Consider the following 18,778-nt stretch of genomic DNA (forward strand, 5'->3'; position numbering starts at 1 on the left):
ATTTAGGTCCTACTACATTTATATGTGACATTTAAAATCACCCTCCTTACTTAAGCCGTTTAGGGAATAGGATTCGTTCGCGTAACTTATAGCACTGACACAAAAATAGAACAAGCAGTCATTTTGACAAACAAGTTCCTTAACTTATCTTCAAGTTAATCTTTGTCTCTTGCCCATACATGAGAAATTATATATCACTTCTGCCTCTTGCAGAAGTACCCGGTCCAAATCACATGGCACCATAATTTCCATTCTTTATCTAGAATAGGATCTTCCAATGCCATAGACATTGGGGACACCGAGGTCCTCAACTCCATTTTGGATGGGCAAGGGGTGTTCAGAGCTCCACCTGACCCACAGTCTACCTATGAGTGAAAAACCATTTCCGTGGTTGGCCTTTTCACCACTTGACCTTCAGCCCATGAATCAAGAAGTGCCCTTCTTGGCTTAATCCATGATGTGATCTTGGAGGTGATCCACCCTCTGCAGATTCATAAATGCCTTGGCAAAAAGGACATTGCCGCTTACAAATCTATTGTCCTTTAGCTGTTTGTTTGTATGGGGTGACCCCTGTAAGGTAGCTTTTGAGGATGTGAAGCAGGAGCTAGTAAAAGCTCCCGTTTTAAAAGCACCTAAAAGAGGTGAGGTATTTTATATATTTTCAGCAGCCACCATGCATAGTATCAGCTGGTTTAGCCTAAATTTGGAAAGAAAAGTGGTATCACCCGATTGCTTTTGCTAGCCGGAAGCTGGAGGTATCCGAGATCAATTATGCCTACATGAAGAAGTTGTGTCTTGCGATGGTCTTTGGGACCAAGAAATTCAGGCATTATATTCTCTATGAGAAAGTTGTGCTTTAAACGAAGGCGGAGGGGCTTTGATTATTGATGAATAAGCTGCAGCCGCCTGATCATCTAGCAAAGTGGTTAATCACTTTGCAGGAGTTTGATTATGAAATCAGGAGTAAGCCACCAAGGTTGCAAGGCATCGTGGAATGTCTTGTGGACTTTGGGAAGCCGAAAGAATCTATGGCTGAAGGTAGTGACATGGAGTTGTTATTTAAAATAGATACGGCGTCTATTCCCTCCTGGTATGCTGCAATAACACATTATTTATCGACAGAAGAGGCTAGATCCGAACTTTCTAAAGTTGAGAGAAGGAAAATTAAGCAGCAGGCATTAAAGTTTGCCTTGATCGCAGGTACATTATATCGGCAAGGGGTTGATGACATCTATCGCCGATGTGTGATGCCTGACGAGGTGCCATTCATTTTGGAAGAGTGCCATGATTCCGCTTGCAGAGGCCATTTTGCTGGACGGCTTACAGCACAAAAGGCTTTAAGAGCAGGTTACTAGTGGCCTGCCATTTTCCAGGATGCGTTCGCGTATGTTAAGAGATGCGATATTTGTCAACGACATGATAGTCGAGAGAATAGGAAAAGACCACTCACCCCTATTATGGTGATACTTCCATTTGAGAAGTGGGGAATAGACTTTGTGGGTCCTATTACTCCATCGTCGACTACGCAAAAGAGGTATATTATTGTAGCAACTGACTACTCCACAAAGTGGTTAGAAGCACGTGCAACAAGGAAAGATGATGCTAAAGAAACTGCTAGTTTCCTTTTAGAGCAGATAATATGCCATTTTGGTCCCCCGAAAGATTTGGTGTCGGACCGTGGAACCCATTTCCTAAATAAGGTGTTGACTGAGGCTTGGCAAATAAAGCACAATAAAACGACTCCTTATAATCCGCAGGAAAATGGGTAGGTTGAAAGTACCAACAAGTAGCTTGTGGGTATCCTATCGAAAGTCATATCTGAAAAGAAACACGACTGGGATAAGAAGCTATATGTGGCAGTATGGGCATATAATACCACGTTCAAGCGAGCCATTGGCCACACGCCGTTCAAACTAGTTTATGGTGCGGAGTGCGTTTTACCCTTAGAAATTGAGTTACCGACCATTAGATTCACAATAAACCATTCTTTGGGTAGTGAAGACACCCTATTAGAGCGATTTACGACTTTAGCACACCTAGATGAACTTAAGTTGCAAAGCCTGTTACATCAAGAGGTGGCTAAATGTCGGATGAAACAGTTGCATGACCTCAAAGCGAAGAAGTATACCTTTAAGAAGGGGCAACTGGTTTTGTATTACGATGCGCGTAGAGAGTTGTTTCCAGGAAAGCTGGAACCTAAATGGGATGGCCACTATAATATTGTTAGGTTAGGGAAGAATAGGTCTACAGCCCTATTAGCTGATTTAGAGGGAGTAGAGTTTAAAAATAAGGTTAATCTTAATAAGATTAAACCTTATTATCTCTAAGTATGCTAATATATAGAGAAATGCATTGCAGGTCCATGCTAGGGATGATTTGAGACCTACGGAAAAGAGCTTAAAAGCTGGTGGATGGGTTGGTTAATCCCTTATTTGGAGCACCCATATCTAGAGCAAAGATACCATCAGGGGAAACTCATCTGGTGGAGCAAAGGATATAAAGTGATTGAGCAAGAAGATGGAACCTTTGTGTGGGAGATTAAAGTCTTTTTCCATCACTATTTACGACTGTTGACGAGTATCCCTGTTGAGTTTAATGAAGAAGGTGGGATGGAGCCGTCAGTTCATCCTCTCAACATGCTAAACTTTGATTACCATAATTACAAATAGAGGAGTTTGCGATGGCCGGCTGTGTAAACCCATTGTGGACGTACACATTATATTTTGATGGAGCGTCCAGGGACCCTAATAGAAAAGGAAGTGTTGGAGTAGTAATCCGAGATCCCCGACGTAGAGTGACGATGAAGTTAGCTGCTTATCTCGGGGTAGGATTCACTAACAATATGGCAGAGTATAAAGCCTTGATTATGGGACTGCATATTGCCAAACAAGGTGGTATTCGTCGATTGTTAGTAAAAGGGGATTCCCAGTTGCTCCTGAATCAGCTAGATGGGACATACACAGTGCGCAATCCCATTCTTTGTATGTATCATCGAACTGCTATGACCCTACTTGAGGAGTTTGAGAGAGTATCTTTTCAGCTAATCCCACGTTACTGGAATCAGTTGTGGATTCATTAGCAAATCTTGCTTATGAGAAAGACCTCTTCTTTAATTATGGTCCTAGTTTGGATATTGTGATCAATGATGAAACAGGACCCGGTCGCTTGTGGGATATGTTACCAGAACATGCAATATATGGCAGACAATGGTTGATATGGGTGATGCAAAGAGTAGCCGAGACCAATCTACCATTATTATCTGGGACCCATAGGTTGATTAGACAGCATATTATGCGTACGCCTCTTGCTATTTATGCAGGAGGGATGGGTCATAACCTTATGCATTTAGTTTAGGGCTACGAGCATGTTTTTCCTCCTTGGAAGGGAGCCTATTATTGTATATCTGTGCTATTCTAGGGAGGGATGTGTAGGTGCTATTTGGTTTTATCTCGTTAGGCCAAGAGGGCCAGTGTTGCGAGGTTTTGAATGTTTTATCTCGTTAGGCCAAGAGGGCCAGTGTTGCGAGGTTTTGAATGCTTTATCTCGTTAGGCCAAGAGGGCCAGTGTTGCGAGGTTTTGAATGCTTTATTTCGTTAGGCCAAGAGGGCTAGTGTTGCGAGGTTTTGAATGCTTTATTTCGTTAGGCCAAGAGGGCCAGTTGTCTATTTAGTGCAGGTGCGGTTAATGGTTTCTTGTTTGAGTTTTGTGCTAGACAGGTTTGAAGAAGAGCTTGGAAGGAGCCTTTTGTTGCGTGGAAGCTTCTTGTGGCCCTCTCCAGGTGATATGTTTCCTTTATGAGTATTGTGGTTTTCATGTCATATGTGTTTGGATACTTGTTAAAGGGGGTTTTTCGTTTCTTATTGGGGACCGACGTCCAAGGCATGAAGTCCCAGGATTAGGTTCAGTATGTTTGAGGGAGGTCTGAGTAGTTGTTGCCTCCTGTAAAGACATTGTTAACCATTGAAAGACCTATTTTAGACGGAAGTCCTAGTGACCCTGTTCTGCTAGCCTGCTAGGCATCCGTTCTAGGAGTTCTTGTTAGTTGTGAGGCCATTAGAGAAGCCTGCTAGAAGAAAAATAATGATGATAGAGGAAAGAAACTCTGAATATCTAGAAAGACAATAAATAAATACAAAGGTGTGTAAAAAGGGTTTTAACCCCTATAAAATAGAAAAGAAAGAAAGAAAAATTTATGAGTATATGATCATTGCCTTGCGAAGGCCTGGTAGGTTCCTGGGCACGAGTCAGACTTGGGGCCGATGCCTTGTCTTCCTAGGGGTGGCATCTTGGGAAGGTTGCAGTGAAAATAAAAGTGAGCGTCAGAAAAGGATTAAGTGTTGCCTTGCGAGGGCTTGGTAGGTTCTTGGGTACCGAGACAGGACCTGAGGCCAATGCCCTGTTCTCCTTGGGTCACTACGCTCAGCTCCCTCCTTTTTACATGCCCGAGTATGGAAAAAATAAAAACCTTAAAAGAAGAAATGTGGTAAAAGCAAATACTTCTTGATCAGGCGATAGGAGTCCTCGCCTAGTAGGAACTCCTAGTTGTGTTGTCCTTAGTTAGGTAGGTAGTTCAGACCACCACTTAGGGCAACCTCTTTAATGGCTCTTTGTAGTTTGGCCGTGTTGGAGCAGTTGGTTAGTGACTAGCTTCGGACTTTTTATCAGATTATACTAGGCCTACTCCTTGTGGATGTCATGCCTTGGTTCTGTCAGGGGGTAGGGTGAGTATTGTGATGTGTTTAGTATGTATTTATTTTGTATCAGCTTGATGCTTCCTTTGGTTGTTTTGTGTAGATCTATTGTGGGATTCAACGGGCTGAGTCGCCCTATCCCATGGTCTCCAATGAGAGCGGAATTTTGGTGTCGAAGGCGGCGGCTCGATCTAGGACGATTTTAAGCATCAAAGTGCTTTAAAGGCGCCCGAGCAACACTTGTCGATTTTTCATAAATTTTCAGACTATCGTGCGGGTTGAGAGTTACTGGCCAATCCGGGATGTCGAGCCGGACGCCCAGGATTTTTCAGAGCTCAATTCGGAGTCCGGACGGGGAAATGGCCACAAAGTAGGCAAGATTTGAAAAGGTGGACATGAGTTGGGCCAAATGGGCAAGTGACCCTTGGGAGCCCAAAATTAAAATGTAGCATGAAACTTTTGATGAGAGAGAGAGAAAAAAACGTGATGCAAGCGTGGAGGAAGATGGCACCGAAAAATGCGCTTCATGGGATGGAGATGCATCATGCCTGCTGCAAACAACCATGGAAATTGATCATGGCCCTTCATTCCCCCCTGGATGCTGGTCTTATTGCCGTGCTTCGCTCCTCCAATGGCGGTCTCTATGAAGAATTCTAATTTCAGTCTTTCTCTCTCCTCCCTCTCTCTCCCCTAAAGGCAGATTCATGTGGTGAAGAAGAAGAAGAAGAATGGATGACGGATGCTTGTCCAATGAAGACCGGATTGCTCCGTGGTTCAAGAGGAAGGAAGATTGCTGATTGTGGACTGTCATGAGCATTAATGGTGGCTGGAAATCAGTCCCGAGATATGACAAATAAAAACCCGCAACCCGCAAAGAACGGTAATCTCATTTTTACAAAGGAAATTGATGTTTTATGTAATTTGCTTCATGAATATTTGTTCCCATGGGATGATTATGAATTATAATGTTGTTTGCAATGTCTTCCAACTATTTGAAATTAGAAAATCAGAAAATCATAAGTGTTGTAGATGAAATTAATAGTGTAAAACCCGTAAAATACGCGAAATATGGGAAAATTGGGTGTTTTTGATATATAAATGAAAAATATAATAAGACACACCAACTAAATTTGTGTTTTGGATGCAAATGAACCTAAGGGCCACAGCCCACAACTCATTTTGATTTTTTAGTCATTTAATATTGTAAAAATACAAGAAAAATAGGGTAAATGGGTAAAAATAGGGAAAAATGGATTTTGAGTGTCGAAAATTAAGGAAAAATAAGATTCATGTTTATGGATGTATGGGGGGTCTAAATTATGAGTTTAGCCTCAGTTCAGCCCTACCTTTATGTTTTAGTGAGTTTTTATTGCTTTTCATACAATAAAAATGTGGAAAATGAACCCTGAACCTATGCACCATGCACAACCTAAACGGGTGAGGGGGTAGAGTGTATAAAAGGTGTTTAAATGCTGAATGAAATGATGAAAAACTTGCTGGTTTTTTATGCATACCATTTAGGTTGGTCGATAATTAAAAATTAAGAACCTAGTAGCACGAGGGTTTCTCGGTGCTAGGTTCATGCAACGCCGCATATGAGCAATAGTCAAATTCATTGAAAGAAATGTTTTCCACATGTGCACCAATGCTGATTTTCTTAATTGTTTGAGCACGTGGGAATTCACAATTTTCATGAAGCATAAAATGATAAAAGGTATCAGATAATACCTCCTGGATGCATGGCAATTGCTTTCTACAAGATCGTGACCAACGTTGAGAGAGTAAGGTTGTCCCAAGCTGTAGGCTAGGCGTTGGGCCTAAGGGGAAAGAAAGTGAGAAAAATGGTATATTCCTGGATGTGATCAATTGGTTCCTTGAGTGAAAATATGTGCGATATTGTGTTATATATGTTTAGCGACGCATCGAGGGGCCAATCCCCAAGGTGTAGGAGAGTCGCAGTGAGGTAGCGGCAGTCAGCCGTTGTGGGAGGACCTCCTATGTTTGTACTTCATGCTATTTGGCAATGTGCTGGGACTCCCTCTGAGGAGTGTTTATTGGGTTAGAGTTGGACTACGATACGTGATACAAATGCAAGATGTTTAGGAAGATGATGTATGTGTCATTCACGCTCCTGGCCATGAGGCCGTGGGGTTATTGAGCGCATGATAGCGATCCGGCTAGTGCATGAGCTAGTGTCGGCCCATTTCAGGTCCCATCAATCTTTATACGTCACATGCACGATGCTCCTCATGTACGCCATTACATCCCTTCCTTCATCATCATGGAAGATGCCACAAATATCTATAACTCTATAGTACTGGCGTACAGGCTCCTCTACGTGATCTACTGGTGAGGATGATCGCTCGCCACCTCCTAGGCAACCCCCACACAAGCCTCATCCTCCCCCTCGACTCTTCCTCCTCCCTCTTTATCGACTACCCTCTGCCTCGCTGGATGCATGTGCTTCTGCAGATGCACATGCATCCGCTAATGCTTGTGCTTCAATCGATGCATGTGGAGTACCTGCATGTGGAGTACTTGCAATTGGAGTTTGGGAAGTAGTGCCATGCAAAGACGTCAGAGGCTTTCCAGACATGATGCTGAACACCTCGTCTGCTGTGGGAGAGCAGCCAAGGTGTCTGGTCATCTCTTCCATGAAGTCTTCCCTACTAGGAAAACCTCAAAAAAATGCATTGATCCCCCTGCCGAACGAGGCCAATGTATCATTCATGCGATCCAAATCCGGGTCATTGCTAGATAAATCAGATATGACATCTGCAAAAAAAACATAGGAAAAAGACAAATTTGTTTGCATACAAAAAATCATATATTACCTTCATCCATACCTAAACATTTTCAAAGAGCTTTCTTTAGACATTGAGCATAAAACTTAAGTGCTAATGCTTCTCATAAACAAGAAAACTGATAAACACAAACATGGGATTGGTCACATTCATCATTGCAAAAATATATTGTTTTTTATCAGAGCTGGGAGAGCTGGCGTGTGTATGACCGCATCTAAATTGCAGGTTAGATGCGCTCTCAGACGCGTTCCTAAAGTTAACCCTCTGTCCAGAGCACATCTATATCCGCATCTGAGATGCAGTATAAATGCACTGTCAGATGCGTATTCCAGGTCAATGCTCTAGCGCGTGCATGTATCATCGCGTGTAGACTGCAAAGCACACGCGCTCTGAGACGCGTCCTGAGACGCAATGAGAGAAAACATTTCTTCGCATCTATACCTACATCTACACTGAAATGTAGACGCACTGGCAGACACGCTCAGTCGGCTGATTTTAGTCCGAGGACCGCCATTCATGATTTACAAAATGCAATACATAATGGAATAAAAAATCCTAATATACAGATAGAGCAGGGAGAGAGAGAGAGAGAGAGAGAGAGAGAGAGAGAGAGAGAGAGAGAGACTCACCTTGGGTGTTTGGTGTGGCGGGAGGTGGCGCTTCTTCCTTCTCCTTCTTCCTCTCCTTGGTAAGTTACCCTCCCTTGATGCTTGCTTGCTTGCTTGCTGCTTCTTCTTCCTCTTGTTCTCCTCTCTCTTGTTCTCTCTTTCTTCCTCTTCTTGGCTTTCCTTTTTCCCTTCTTGTGTGTTTGAAATGAAAGAAGAGGTGAGTCATGAGGAGGTGAGGCATGAAGAGACTGCATGTCGGCTAAACTCAAGCTTCAGAACTGCAAAAAACGAAGGAAAGGAAAGGCACAGTTTGAAAAGAAATGATTTAAGTATGGTTTGAATTTTGACGTGTGCATCTATTTTGGCGTGTATATGCACGTCTAAGGTTTATGTAAACGCGAGTATAGACGCGAACATAGACACGCAAATAGACGCTAATATAGATGCGTACGTAGACGCGGATATAGATGCGCATTTAAGCTTTATCATAATTTTTTGTTTTTAAGATAAGTTTTGATAGTGAATTCTTATCATAAGTTTTAATGTATTTATGATGAGTTTTGTGTATTTAAAATTGAGATCTTAGAATAATTAATACGCTAGCTTGAAGTTTTTATCTAAACATATGAATGACAAATATTTTGATGTTGTCATGAATTAGGTTTAATCATGTCCTCGTCATCACCTAGTGCGGTTCATGCTGATGAGTCAACGAGCACATCCTCAAGTGAGGATGAAACATTACGTCTTCATAATCGAGATGCATGGCTACGACGAAAAATTAAATGCTTGTGTGATTGTTGTCGAGGGTGTATTTTTCGAGCACGTCGAATTGCAATGTCACACCTCAGCTTGTATGGAGAATGGGACCGAGAAAAATCACCGGTATTCATTGTTTTTTTTTACCACTAAGATTGCTAGTCTATGTTACTCAATATATATCAACGTACATGAAACTCCCTTTTGTGGTTGAGCAGGATGTGGTGCCACATCCTCAGATGCTCCCTCTCGGGCATCGAGAGGCTGCAAAACATCAACGCGAGGAGGCAGAGTCTTCAAGAAGAGTAGAGACTCACGACCATGATATTAGCCCTCATGAAATGCCCCATCAAGTCGTAGAGGATGAGATTTTGGACAACATGGTATATCATCTATTTTCGCAACCGATTCAAGGAGAAGGTCACTCTATGAAGCCAGATGATCCACTATACGTAGCATCATCTACTCCGTTGTATGAAGGTTGTACGTACTCCGTTCTTCGTGCGTCCAAAAGGTGTAAATAGTTGCAAGACATCACATTACGTGCAAATATGTGATTCATTACTTCTATGCAACTATAAGGTTTGCAATGACCATTTCTTTTCCTTGCTAAAATCATGATGATTGTCAATTTGGGGAATAACTTGCATAAAACCTACATGGATTTACATCAAGAGCTATGCCTACAACCTTTCGTTTAATGCAATTGAAGTTCAGGCTTTAATATGACATGCAACCTTTTCTAGATACGACTTCGATAAATGAAGTTCATGCATGACGAATATCATAAGACTATTGTTGACTTAATCCATTCAATGGCACTCAACCCAACTTACAAATTGCCAACTAAGAGTGAGCAAGCAAGACATTACTTGACATCTCTGGGAGGCCTCGATTATGTCAAGATCCATGCATGTGTCAATGATTGTGTCTTATTTCGTGGGATTCATGAGTCCGCACGAGAGTGTCCTGTTTGTGGCGAATGAAGATACGAAGTGGAGATGAAGTCAATGGATGTGCCCCATAAGGTTTTGCGACATTTTTTGATTGTTCCACATATAAAACTTATGTTCAAGTGTAAGTCTATTGGAAAGCTCATGTCATGGCATGCTAGTCATTGTTAAAGTGATGGAAAATGGAGGATCCCTGCAGACACACCGACATGGCAACATATAGATAATTTGTGGCCCGTTTTCAAAGAAGAGCCAAGAAATTTGAGATTTGGTTTAGGTATGGATGGAATCAATCCATTTGGCATCAAAAGCACATCATATAGTGTATGGCCAGTGGTATTGGTAAACTATAATATTCCTCCATCCATGGCAATTAAAAAGGGACATGTAATGTTGTCCCTTCTGATTCCTGGAAAGCACAAGGTAAAAAACATGGACATTTACTTAGATCCTTTGATTGAAGAGTTAGAAATGTTATGGGAAGGTATTGAGGTGCAAGATACAAGTGCATCTGCATCCTCTAGAGATTTCACATTGAAGGCCATGTTGTTGTGGACCATGCATGACTTTCCAAGATACGAAAAGTGTTCGGGTACATGTATATAACTCTATATTTGAAATTCAAGACTTGAATAAATTGCATTTTATTAATTCACTTGTTTTTTTAGGTTTAACCACATCAGGATATCATGCATGTCCTATTTGCGGTCCCTCTCTAATTTCCTCTAGGCCGGCACATTTAAAGAAGGTTATCTATGACAATCATCATCGATTTCTTCCTATTGAGCATCCCAAATATGTTCTCCCTACTAATGGAATGACTCCACAATCTCTAACCATTCGAGATTGGAAGGAGAGATGGATTAATGCCGAGAGCCACCCTCCACTCGGCATGAGTCGGTAAGAAGTGCATTTCTCTTGATTGACTTTAAAGTATTTAGCATGATGAATTGTTTACATAATATATTGTTTGTTTGTTAGGTTCTCTATATTTTTTTGTCTTCCGTACTGGACTGAACTCAAGATCAATCACCCATATTACAAAGATTCAAAAATGTTGTATCTACATTATGGGATCACTTGATAGGGGCTCGTGATTCAGTCAATGTAAGGGAGGATTTACGTAACATTGGTCGCATGAGACGAGCCTGGCCACGCATTGGACCCAGAGGAAAGATTGAGCTACCACATGCACCTTGGATGTTGTCAAAGAATAAGGAAAAAATAGTGAAGGAACAAATATGTAGCTTTCAAACACCCACAGGATGTATGAGATATCTCAAGGGAGCCTTTATAAAGAAAAAGAAAAGAGGTGTGGAGCAACTATCTGGTTTGAAGTCCCACGATTGGCACAAAATGATTCAAGTAAGGGTATTTCTAACCATGAATATAGTAATTAGTGGAGTAACTATGTGTAAACTTTGGGGTATGATGACTTTTTCCTCAACTAATCATTTGATCTATGAATATTGTTTACATTTAGTTCGTACTTCCTACTAGCATATCCCATTTTGTATCCAAAGATGTACGTGATATCATTTACAAGATGGGAGAGCTTGTGAGGTGTGTATACATTGTATTTTTTCATTATATACCTTTGAATTTCTACACAAAAATAAACAATTCTCAAATACATCATGACAAATACGTGAGCTCGAAGGAAATTGATCCAAACACATTGCAAGATGCTCGAGTATTATTTGTTGAGGTGGTTTGTTTGGTGGAGGAAATTTTTCCTCGATCCATTTTGACTACTCAATTACATTCACTTGTACATTTGATTGATGAGATCACACTTTGTGGGGCAGTTCATGCAAGGTGGATGTTTTTTCTTGAGCACTTCATGAAAACCTTGAAAGATTTTGTGAGGCAAAAAGCACGGCCTGAGGGAAGCATGGCTGAGGGTTGATTAGTGCAATCATCCCTTGTTTATATCTCTGAATATCTTGCTGAAGTGGACTCCTCTCAACCACGGCTATGGAAAGATGATAAAGACTTGAGGATGACCTCTATAATACCTCAAGGAAAAGGAATGAGTAAAGTGCTAACAAAAGAAGAACTTCGTAAGTTAAATAGTTTTTGTGTGCTCAATAGTGATGTAATGAGCAAATGGGTGACACTATATAATGAAGCAAGGACAAGAAGAAAAAGAGAAAGACAAGCATTTCGCACTAGATATGGACGTAATGCCTCATTTCCAGATCATCTAAATGCGCTCCCACGTCATATTGATATAGATTGGTTACATGAGGAAATGGAGAGAATGGAAAAAGAGGAGGAAATTAATATATCTCAAGAAGAGTGGGAATACGCACGAGGTTGCTTATCAAAGGTGAGACATACTATCAATTAATTTGTTTCTATAAGTTATATTTTTTATAAATAATTGACATGTTTGATCTTTTATCTTTTACTATAGTGCACATTATTCAATGCTATTTGGTGTGAGGGTAAGCATCTTCGAACTCAACGTATAGATGAAAAGAGAAATACCCAAGATTGTGGTGTCCTTGCTCACTTCGAGGATGCCAATGGTACCATGGAAGGTTATTGTGGCTTGATCCAAGATATTCTGAAGCTTGACTTCAGACGATTCTTTATATATGTACTGGATGTGAAGTGCTTTAAAGAAGTGGTAACAAATGGTGAGCATTGCACAATTAGACATCATCCAAGTGGTTTTGTAATCATTGACTCTACAAAATTTCACCAAAACAAGAATGACACATTAGTACTACCTCAACAATGCGAGCAGGTATATATGCAAAACCTAATTTTTTAATATGTATGCATGTGATACATATACACAATATAATAAGTATTTAAGTTTCTTGCTTTTGTTTTTCAAATACAGGTTGTGTATCATCCAATGGTAAACAATAACCCATGGTGGTATGTCATCCCTATATCTAATCGTTCAAAACCAATATATGGTAATATTACCGATATGGAGATATTAGATGACAATCCAAGAATTAATGATGATGTGCATGATGACACCATAATGGATGATATGCGTGATATAGTACAAGATAAACCTCGCAAGGATGTTTAAGGAAATGCAGAAGAAGACAATAATGTGATTGTCGATGATATTGATGAAGTTATTGAGCAATATAGCAACACATCTGATAATGGGATAGACTTATTTGTTTTGTTACCTCTTGGTAACATAGACCTAGAAGTAGATAGTTTAGCAAGGGCTGATCTCATTGAAGATGAGATGGATCATTCACTGTAACATACTTAATTTGCTTAATGATTCAATGTGTATTCTTAATTCTATGGTTTTTATCATACGCACACGTGCATACTCAAGAATCAATAGTCAAGTTTAAAGCTAAATTGAATTTTCCATAATAAAAAGGAAGTATTTATTTTCATCTTCAAGTAGAGAAATTACGACATACATATTGCAATGCTTGCTACTAATTGTATAATAAGGTTTCTGTCGCTTGCCGCTAATTACTTATATCAAGCTTGTCAACAGGAGGAACTGCCATTCATTAGAGAGCAATGCAAAAAAAATTATTAACTCTAGTTTTTTTATTCAATGATTCAATGTGTATTCTTAATTCTATGGTTTTTATCATGCGCACACGAGCATACTCAAGAATCAATTTCAGGTGGTTAAGTAATTATTAACTTTGATTCTTTTATTATATTAAGTCCAATTTTAGGTGGTTAAATAATTGTGCGTCTGGTGGTGTGTCTATATTGGCATCTATTTACGCGGATATATAGACACAAAATTCACGTCTATTTACACGCTCTTTTACACGCACATATAGATGCAATGATAGATGCGCCCGACTTTGCGCATCTAACATGCGCGTCTATGCCTCGTTTCTATTGTAGTGCCTATTCCCTTGTAGGACACGTCTTAGCAGCCCATCAGGAAGAGAGTCCAAAAAGCACTGCCCAGCACTCCCACGAAATGACACAGGGTTTGCGATCTAGGTCCTCCCGAGTCTGCCACAAAGCGAAAGCATTCCGGTCGTTTCCACTTAGGATCGACCTGAATCAGGGTTTCCCTAATGGTCAAGTTCCTAGAGAGTAACTAGCGTCAAACCCCAGGCAAACTACTTTACGCAGAAACGTCAGAGTTGAAGCAGATCCATGCTGCACTTGATTCAAGGAGAATAGGAAATGAGAGGGATGCAAAGCTTGACCTCTCTATCCATAAGGCATAGTCCCATTCCATTCCCCTAAAACAGCATAAATCAGGACTCTAGTATCCTAGATTCTAGGTCATCGTTCACCTTGCTATCAATTTCTTTGAGAAAAGTTCCTGGCCAATCGGGACCACCCATCCGTAGAATGGACCCATAGCCACATCCACTAGACTTTCCTTGGGGGGTTGCTTTAGTTATCTAGATACCTACCACATTTAGTTGGACACGCATAAAACAACTTCCTTAATTAGACAATTAGTCACCGGTTTCTTCACGTAATCTTAGCACTAACATAGAAAAACAATGTCAAACAAGTTCCTTTTCAACACTTTATCTTATTAATCAGTCTTTGGAATACATCATATAATCTAGCTCGAAGGCTATCCATAATCTGCCCGAAGGCAATCCATAATCCGCCCAAAGGCAATCTTGCAATCCTCAGAGATTATTAATCCAAGTTTCCACCCGTAGACTAGTATGCGGGCCTCGAGATCCAATCTCGAGTCATGTCGGCCTCTTGTGGAGGACCTGGAAGGCAAGGGATTTAAGGCCAAAGCCCTGGCGCCCAAGCATCCTCCTACTCCAAGTAACGCCCAATGGAGAGACCTCTCGCAGTGGGTTCGGTCCATGTTCCCGACGTGGCTAACAGCCCCCTTAGTTAGGGTCAGGCAGATAGTCGGGGCTAACTGATGCTGCCTCTCCCTCCAGGCCTTCAACCTAAAGTAATTAATTATTCTCCAGTCTTAGATTCCTTGAGCAAAGAAGTACAAACAGTGCTTCTAATTGTACAAACACAATCAATCCAGTGGTCGTTTATTTGGCCAACTCCTAAGGTGTGAATCCTTTTCTCCAAATGCATCCAGCATTCGATCCGGGATCAATTGCGACTTGGCAAGATCCCCAAGGGTTTGTTTGTTTACCCTTTTATCCTTGGGTTAGGGTTTATACCCTGTTAACCCAAATTAACAAACACCTTAGGTTCCTTAAATTAAGATGGTAAATCCTGGGCAACTTCATCGCCCCATCTTGATTGATCCTTTGTTTGCTAGGCAATACATAACTTCCCCTAACTTGGAAAATCAGCCCAAGAAGGGTGATGTAGCAGGATGACTACTCATCCTCTTGCAATTTAGTCTTGCACTAGAACCTGCCAACCTTGTTCCAAGGAGTGGCAAATCTATCTTGGGATTTCAACACAAAGCCATACGACGTTGCAACTTGTGCACAAGTGTCGTAATTAACTTGTGGAATCATTTCTCCCATCAACGGTGTTTCTTGGTCAAGAAATATGTTTGGTCAAGATGTAGGGTTTGGGAGTCCTCTTGACCTAACCCAATCCCTAACCTTACTAGGCCAATAACGTTTGGCCCTAGGGTTTCTAAACTCAATCAGAAGTCTAGTATTAGGTCATTCGATCCTTAGGATAAAACCCTAGATCGTTATTGTATAGGCATCCAATTAACCCAAACATTCTGTGAATGTGGGTAGGACCTTTGGGTTCAAAAGTCTTGAATTGGCATCCCAAGTGTGATACTAGGTAGAAATTTCTAAGCCCTAACTAGAACTTTGAGGTGTTCGTTGTACTAACTACTTATGCTTTTAAGAATCCCATGTTGGTTATGTCATTACAAGTGATTTAGCTAAATCGGTCTACATGTCTTGCGACAAGAAATTATATTTTCTTAGAGATGCTAAATTTATTCCAAAAGGTGTAAATAGTTGCAAGACATCACATTACGTGCAAATATGCGATTCATTACTTCTATGCAACTATAAGGTTTGCAATGACTGTTTCTTTTCCTTGCTAAAATCATGATGATTGACAATTTGGGAAAGAACTTGCATAAAACCTACATGGATTTACATCAAGAGCTATGCCTACAACCTTTTGTTTAATGCAATTGAAGTTCAACCTTTAATATGACATGCAACCTTTTCTAGATACAACTTCGATAAATGAAGTTCATGCATGACGAATATCATAAGACTATTGTTGAATTAATCCATTCAGCAACACTCAACCCGACTTACAAATTGCCAACTAAGAGAGAGCAAGCAAGACATTACTTGACATCTCTAGGAGGCCTCGATTATGTCAAGATCCATGCATGTGTCAATGATTGTGTCTTATTTCGTGGGATTCATGAGTTTGCACGAGAGTGTCTTGTTTGTGGCGAATGAAGATACGAAGTGGAGATGAAGTCAATGGATGTGCCTCGTAAGTTTTTGCGACATTTTTTGATTGTTCCACATATAAAACTTATGTTCAAGTGTAAGTCTATTGGAAAGCTCATGTCATGGCATGTTAGTCATTGTTAAAGTGATGGAAAATGGAGGATCCCTGCAGACACACCGACATGGCAACATATAGATAATTTGTGGCCCGTTTTCAAAGAAGAGCCAAGAAATTTGAGATTTGGTTTAGGTATGGATGGAATCAATCCATTTGGCACCAAAAGCACATCATACAGTGTATGGCCAGTGGTATTGGTAAACTATAATATTCCTCCATCCATGGCAATTAAAAAGGGACATGTAATGTTGTCCCTTCTGATTCCCGGAAAGCACAAGGTAAAAAACATGGACATTTACTTAGATCATTTGATTGAAGAGTTAGAAATGTTATGGGAAGGTATTGAGGTGCAAGATACAAGTGCATCTGCATCCTCTAGAGATTTCACATTGAAGGCCATGTTGTTGTGGACCATGCATGACTTTCCAGAATACGGAGAGTGTTCAGGTACATGTATATAACTCTATATTTGAAATTCATGACTTGAATCAATTGCATTTTATTAATTCACTTGTTTGTTCAGGTTTAACCACATCAGGATATCATGCATGTCCTATTTGCAGTCCCTCTCTAGTTTCCTCTAGGCTGGCACGTTTAAAGAAGGTTATCTACGACAATCATCATCGATTTCTTCCTATTGACCATCCCAAATATGTTCTCCCTACTAATGGAATGACTCCACAATCTCTAACCATTCGAGATTGGAAGGAGAGATGGATTAATGCCGATAGTCACCCTCCACTCGGCATGAGTCAGTAAGAAGTGCATTTCTCTCGATTGACTTTAAAGTATTTAGCATGATGAATTGTTTACATAATATATTGTTTGTTTGCTAGGTTCTCTATATTTTTTCGTCTTCCGTACTGGACTGAACTCAAGATCAATCACCCATATTGCAAATATTCAAAAATGTTGTATCTACATTATGGGATTACTTGATAGGGGCTCGTGATTCAGTCAATGTAAGGGAGGATTTACGTAACATTGGTCGCATGAGACGAGCCTGGCCACGCATTGGACCCAGAGGAAAGATTGAGCTACCGCATGCACCTTGGATGTTGTTAAAGAACAAGGAAAAAATAGTGAAGGAACAAATATGTAGCTTTCAAACACCCACAGGATGTATGAGATATCTCAAGGGAGCCTTCATAAGGAAAAAGAAAAGAGGTGTGGAGCAACTATCTGGTTTGAAGTCCCACGATTGGCACAAAATGATTCAAGTAAGGGTATTTCTAACCATGAATATAGTAATTAGTGGAGTAACTATGTGTAAACTTTGGGGTATGATGACTTTTTCCTCAACTAATCATTTGATCTATGAATATTGTTTACATTTAGTTCGTACTTCCTACTAGCATATCCCATTGTGTATCCAAAGATGTACGTGATATCATTTACAAGATGGGAGAGCTTGTGAGGTGTGTATACATTGTATTTTTTCATTATATATCTTTGAATTTCTACACAAAAATAAACAATTCTCAAATACATCCTGACAGATACGTGAGCTCGAAGGAAATTGATCCAAACACATTGCAAGATGCTCGAGTATTATTTGTTGAGGTGGTTTGTTTGGTGGAGGAAATTTTTTCTCGATCCATTTTGACTACTCAATTACATTTACTCGTACATTTGATTGATGAGATCGCACTTTGTGGGGCAGTTCATGCAAGGTGGATGTTTTTTCTTGAGCGTTTCATGAAAACCTTGAAAGATATTGTGAGGCAAAAAGCAGTGAAGCATGGCTGAGGGTTGGTTAGTGCAATCATCCCTTGTTTATATCTCTGAACATCTTGAGGGCAAGAAGAAAAAGAGAAAGACAAGCATTTCGCACTAGATATGGACATAATGTCTCATTTCCAGATCATCTAAATGCGCTCCCACGTCATATTGATATAGATTGGTTACATGAGGAAATGGAGAGAATGGAAAAAGAGGAGGAAATTAATATATCTCAAGAAGAGTGGGAATACGCACGAGGTTGCTTATCAAAGGTGAGACATACTATCAATTAATTTGTTTCTATAAGTTATATTTTTTATAAATAATTGACATGTTTGATCTTTTATCTTTTACTACTAGTGCATATTATTCAATGCTATTTGGTGTGAGGGTAAGCATCTTCGAACTCAACATATAGATGAAAAGAGAAATACCCAAGATTGTGGTGTCCTTGCTCACTTCGAGGATGCCAATGGTACCATGGAAGGTTATTGTGGCTTGATCCAAGATATTCTAAAGCTTGACTTCAGACGATTCTTTATATATGTACTGGATGTGAAGTGCTTTAAAGAAGTGGTAACAAATGGTGAGCATTGCACAATTAGACGTCATCCAAGTGGTTTTGTAATCATTGACTCTACAAAATTTCACCAAAATAAGAATGACACATTAGTACTACCTCAACAATGCGAGCGGGTATATATGCAAAAGCTAATTTTTTAATATGTATACATGTGATACATATATACAATATAATAAGTATTTAAGTTTCT

Source organism: Lygodium microphyllum, chromosome 9 (assembly GCF_053477565.2).
Source record: "Lygodium microphyllum isolate KBCC chromosome 9, Lygodium_microphyllum_v1.1.10, whole genome shotgun sequence".
In the NCBI taxonomy this organism is placed as follows: Eukaryota; Viridiplantae; Streptophyta; class Polypodiopsida; order Schizaeales; family Lygodiaceae; genus Lygodium; species Lygodium microphyllum.